We start from the raw sequence: 6000 nt of genomic DNA, 5'->3' as shown, positions 1-6000 counted from the left end.
AAGTAGAGGATTATAAAAAGAATATGAAGTAACAAAAAGTCAAGGCGGGTCAAAGAAAGCTATATAGAAAATCAGAATGTTGATTGTCCAAAAAAATACCATAAGATGAATATGTTTGACTATCGTAATGGTTTCAAGACAATAGATGAACTTGTGTCAAATAGGCAACCAAGTTTAAGGTGACTTTGGGACTTAAAAAAATAGATGGTGTTCAAGATAAAGAATTAAGCATCATTAAAAAGGTATTTGGAAGAGCAAATTGGTAATAAACAACTAACTATTTCCTATAACAAATCTTACCGGAAGTACTCATTGAAATCAACATAATTTCACCATGCAAAATGAGGAGCTTTCCCATTTTCATTGTTATCAGCTTCCTGAAGCAAATCAAGACTTTTCACATACAAAACAATATTCTTGAAATGGAAAAATGGCAAACTTGTAAATACATGTACAAGACATACTGCATCAATAACATCTAAAAGAAGGCATATGACTTGTTCAAGAAATGAAACACCATTTTCAATAACACTAATTGTGGCTGGCTTTACAAGCTGCTTGCTCAATAAGCCACACATTTCGTCTTAAATTTATTTATCATACTTTGAGTTAAACCTTCTAGAACATATGAAGGACTTTTTAGACATCTATATATCAAACAAAATATCTTAAAGGATGAAATATGTAGCATAAAAATTCCATGGAGAATCGAACGTTGGCAGCTTCACCCTATATCAATAAGTATAAAGAGATAACAATATATATATTTTTTCTTTACTGATATATGAACCGCAAAAGCAAAAGAAAAAAAAGCTAAGGGTTTTGTGCTCTAGTTAACCCTAAAAAGATGTGGGGGTAGAAATGACATACTTGCTCCACATTATTGGATCGTTTAGGTAAGTGCACCACAACTACCAATTGATGTAGTTATCAAGAAACTTCAAGAATACTCTCTCCATAGGAGTCACATCTAGTTTATAAAACAAATTATAAAATGTCATTTATAACAGAAGCAGATACTCATTTAGCAAAAGAGAAAAAGAATATTGGGTCCTTACTAAAGAGTGCTTTGTCAAGAAGAACGTCATCTGATCTTTCAACAACCCTTGTTGTTCTCTTTTAAAAGAAACTACAGTTCGTCTATTTAACAAAAAAAAACTATGGTTTCATTGGTATGAGGATTAAGTTTGTTATAGCTTCATTTTAGATCTTTTGTTCTTGGTGTAATGCTTCTTATTCTAAATTAGAATGTTAGGTTGTTTTATTAGAAGTTTATGTATCATTTTTGTTTGTTAAGTATGTAAAGTATTGATCTTGACTTTAATTATCTATACTCTAAGTAAGTCCTTAGTTTCCTTGATCACGTCTTAGAAGTACCATTCACAATACATTTACTTAACACGTTAATGTATGTCTGTGCTTTATAATTGTTGACCTGATTTTCAACCCGTTTTCATTTTGATCACAAAAATGAGGTAATCTTGATAACAAAATTTAGGTAACAGGTTAATCTATGTGCCTCTTGTTGACTTATTTTGATTTACTCTCCGTTTTGATAATAAAATTTAGATTTAGAATGCATTTGCTTAAAATAAGATAAACAAGAGAGAAAGTATTCTAGTATTCACGTCAAACTCCTAAACTTAATCGGTATGTTAATTTGTATGGTATCAACAATCTTCATTAATTGAAAGCTAACAAACATATAGATAACCAAATTCCAAGTGAGATCTAAACAAACTTGACCAAAATACAAAATACCCCTACAAACAAAATTGATCGAAAATACAAAAAAAAACCTACTACAACAAAATTAGTTTCATATAATCGCTACTCTTAAAATCGAAATTACGGATTTATACCTTGATGTCAGAGAAGACGACGAGAGCATCTGCATCGTCGACGAGGAGTATGGCCGACGTGAGGGTAGGGCGGACGAGAGGACGAGATGAGTCGAGAGATTGTTGATTTCCCTATTTAAAAAAAAAATTTATCATCAAAGTTTTTCAACGAGGGAACATGTTTTTGACTATTTTTCTCCTCTTTAAAATTTTGGGGACATAAATACGGAAACGAGGGGGGAACGAAAATTAATCTGATAAAATTTAAAGTGTCATATAAACAGTAACTTGTTAAATTTGAAAAGAAAACATTTAGCGGCATTGTATGATTCAAAATAAAAAAAAATATAGTGGCATTTTATATTACGCAACAATTAAAATAAATATTAGCGGCATAAAATATTATGTACGATTAAATTTATTAATTTTTATAGTTGCGTATGCCGTATAGGGATGAGAATTTGGATATGTCCGACTTACTATCATCAAGTAAATAAATATTAGATACAGCTGATGCAGTTGCCTCGACTGTTGTCTCTGCAAGGGCTTCATAACGCTCATCGAAGTACTCCACCGTGAAGGTCTTGATAGACCCAAACATCTCTGGTAGCTGAGCCCGGAACAAGGTAGCAACCTCATCATGCTGGATTTCCCAAATCCTGGAATCAAGCTCATCCATCCCTATTAGAACCACAACCTCGGGCGTTGTCGGCCCCTCCTGACTGCTCTCACCTGATCCTGATCCTGATCCAGATCTAGTCGCAAAGCACCTCGTAACCACCATACTGAAAATATAACAGGAAAATATCTGACATTTCGCATCAAAACTGAGAATCAATTTCTGACTGAGCCCTAACTGTTGTGACTTCCTTGCTACGCGTATGGGTCCTGTGCTTTCAATATTGCGGGCCCATACTACCTTCCACACCTACCCATATTTGTCTCAAGTATCACCACAACAACGCAACATCACACATGAACCTGATACCCGCTCAACCTCACCACTAGAGGAAGGCTAACTGTCTCACAACTGACCTACCAATCACGCCCAACCACTAGACCATGAAACTTCCACCAACCCCCTTGTAGCACTAGTGCATGCTAGCTCCACATAACGTGGACCCAATAGACATTCGAATATCCAATCCTACCCGATGTGCCCAAATGAGAATAAAACCTAAGGCCAACCCAACATTCTCGGGCGATAAGATCTTGATTATATACGGTTGGGAAGTACACACTAAGCAACTACAGTAATGATGTCAATATCATATAAGGAACCCTAGGCTAGCAGGCATCTTATAGTCAGGCAATTATATCATGCAATTCCCGAAGATCACTAGCCTATCTCTAGCATGTTGTTCTAACACATCAAAAAAATCGAATAACAGAATGGTATTTTGGGGTCAACTTACTAGCTCTGGTTGATCGTACACTCTGTGTTCTCCTTTGTTTATTTTGAAAACCATTCTAAAATCATTTTTAAATTCCGTTCCTTGATTTGAGACTAGATTCACACGAGTGTTCCTCCAATTCTCTCAAACCAAGACTTTGATACCAACTTGTAATACCCAAAAGTTTCAAGCTAATTTAAAACTTTTTCAAAAACATATTTAAACCAATATTCATTACATATTGTTTTCAAAATACTTTATATCAGAGTTTTTCCCAGAAACATATTCAAAACGAGAAGAGTTGTACGATCATGCCTTCGCCTTGCCGCGGTCCCCGGATGTACCTGAAACATAAAATTGAAACTGTAAGCCTCAAAGCTTAGTGAGTTCTCCCCCAAAATACCAATCTCACAAAACCGAATTGACAACATATCAACAACTACATAATAGCATGCATAGTGAGCCTTCAGCCTGACTGTACCGCCTCGTAGGGCCTTCAGTCTATCTGGACCACTCCTGAGGCTTCAGCCTAACTGGACCACCTCGCAGGGCCTACAACCTATCTGAACCGCTCACTGGGTATGTTGGCCTACAACACAAAGCAGGACCGCCTCAAGCCACACCCATCCCAAAATAACTATGTGCACATAAATATCATAAGCTAGCATATATAACAGTCAAACCGATCTAACAGATCACAAAACATAGCAACATTCCTACAACCAGGATACCGACCTAACAGGTCACTAACATAGCATCATCCTAAATACCATGATAGCGACCTAACCAGGTTACTAGCATAACATCATCCTAAACATCAGGATACCGACCTACCCAGGTCACTAGCATAGCATATCACCATCCTAACTACCAGGATGTAAATCAGTAAGCATATTATAGAATAACCAGAAAACAATCCATAAAGGGCCGGCCTTGGTGCCTTAGACCCTATGGATATAGTGAGGATAACTCACCTTGCAAATGTCGGCTTGGAAGATAAACTCAAACTCTCGGATCACTGCCACAAACTCCACCACCTATTATCACAATAGAACCATACTCATAAGTTCCAACCTTTCAAGGTGTCCCATAAGTCAACTAGTCAACCCCAAGTCAACAGTCAACAGTCAAGGTCAACAGTCCATGTTGACGTCAGCTCGTCGAGTAACCTCAACTACTTGTCGAGTTCTTGCTCAATTCTCCAACTCACCGAGCCACTTCAACTGGCTCATCGAGTCCTAGGCAATCTTCATCGGACTCGCCGAGTCACTCATCTGACTAGCCGAGCCCACGACTATCTTCAACGGACTCGCCGAGTTGACATTGCCATTCGTCGAGTCCCTTCAGTCCACAATCCATACAAATGCTTTTTATGCCATGCAAAAGCTCTAAATAGCAGATCCCACCTCCCTAGGCATGCTTATGACGTAAAGTTGCAAACTTTATGTGCATGCAAGACTTTAGAGCCCTAAAATGACAAATCTAAGCTTTCAATGAAGTCTAACACTTGAGGGAGGGTTGATAATTGACAAGGTTGATAACTTTATGGATCTAGAGACCAAAAGGAGTCCAGATCTGAAGTTACAAGTTCACATCTTAGCTCAAACATAAAAAGCCTTTCCTAAAACCCATCCAAAAGAGATTTTAGATGAAATGAGCCAAGGAAACAGTCTAATACCTTCAAGAGAGTGTCCCCTGATGTAGATCTTGAATCCCACGAGTTATTGCTTCTACTTGCTTGCTTTCCCCACGTGTTTCCTCCACCAAAAATCCCTCCTCCAAGCTTAGACACACCAAAAGGCAAAAGGACACACACAATCGATTTAGGGTTTACGAGGGACAAGAAGCAGTAAAGGGGAGGCTGGGGGAGGCCAATGATCCTTTAAATAGGGTGCAATTCCCCGAAATTTAGGGTTTCATTAGCCAGTTCCTACTCATTGAGTCCCTTCTTGGACCCAACGAGTAGATCATTAAAACACGCGGACCAACCCGCTGCTACTCGACGAGTAAGGCAACCAACTCGTTGAGTAGACCCAAAAATCAAGTAGATTCTTACATAAATCAATACCTGGTTATCGGGGCGTTACAAACGGTGATGATTGAATCAAAAACTGATTGGAGGATTGCATCTACTATATTGCATGTTTAAAACCACTAAGGTCAGATTTAAATATTAGGACATCAAGAGTCCCTGTTGTTTTTTAATCTTGTAAGACTATAGATTCAGTTATGATTTTCAAATAAAAAATCAGTTGCTTTATGTATTTTCAATATAAAAAGAGTTGTAACTTTTGTTTGAATTTTTTGTTTGGTCCTTTAAATTCAATTTAAACAGTGATTTTTTTCCCAAAAAGATATATTTTTTTTGTTATATAAACGTCGTCAAAATGATTATTCAAGATAAAGATGTGTTTTAGAGAAATGTTTAATTAGATATAGTGACATCAATGTTTTTTTTCTTCAAATTGTGTTTCTTGAAATGTTGTTTTTAAGTTTTTCTTGTTGATCTTTCTCATATAAAAAAGATAATTTTTATGTGAATGCTTGTGCACATGTAATTATTGATGGAGACACAAGTATGATACGAAAAGCAGAAACTAAGGGCCACAAGAACCAATATTATAAAACCAAACAAAATTAAAGAGAATATATGAAAACACATTCTTTTGAATATAAAATAGAATTATATCCCACTTCTTTGTAAATGACAAATTTTATTGAGTAAAATATAAACTATTTAGATAACAATGGGCAAATATCATCGA

Source organism: Lactuca sativa, chromosome 4 (genome assembly GCF_002870075.4).
Source record: "Lactuca sativa cultivar Salinas chromosome 4, Lsat_Salinas_v11, whole genome shotgun sequence".
In the NCBI taxonomy this organism is placed as follows: domain Eukaryota; kingdom Viridiplantae; phylum Streptophyta; class Magnoliopsida; order Asterales; family Asteraceae; genus Lactuca; species Lactuca sativa.
The sequence above is the reverse complement of the archived record's forward strand: the minus strand, read 5'-3'. Positions refer to the sequence as shown.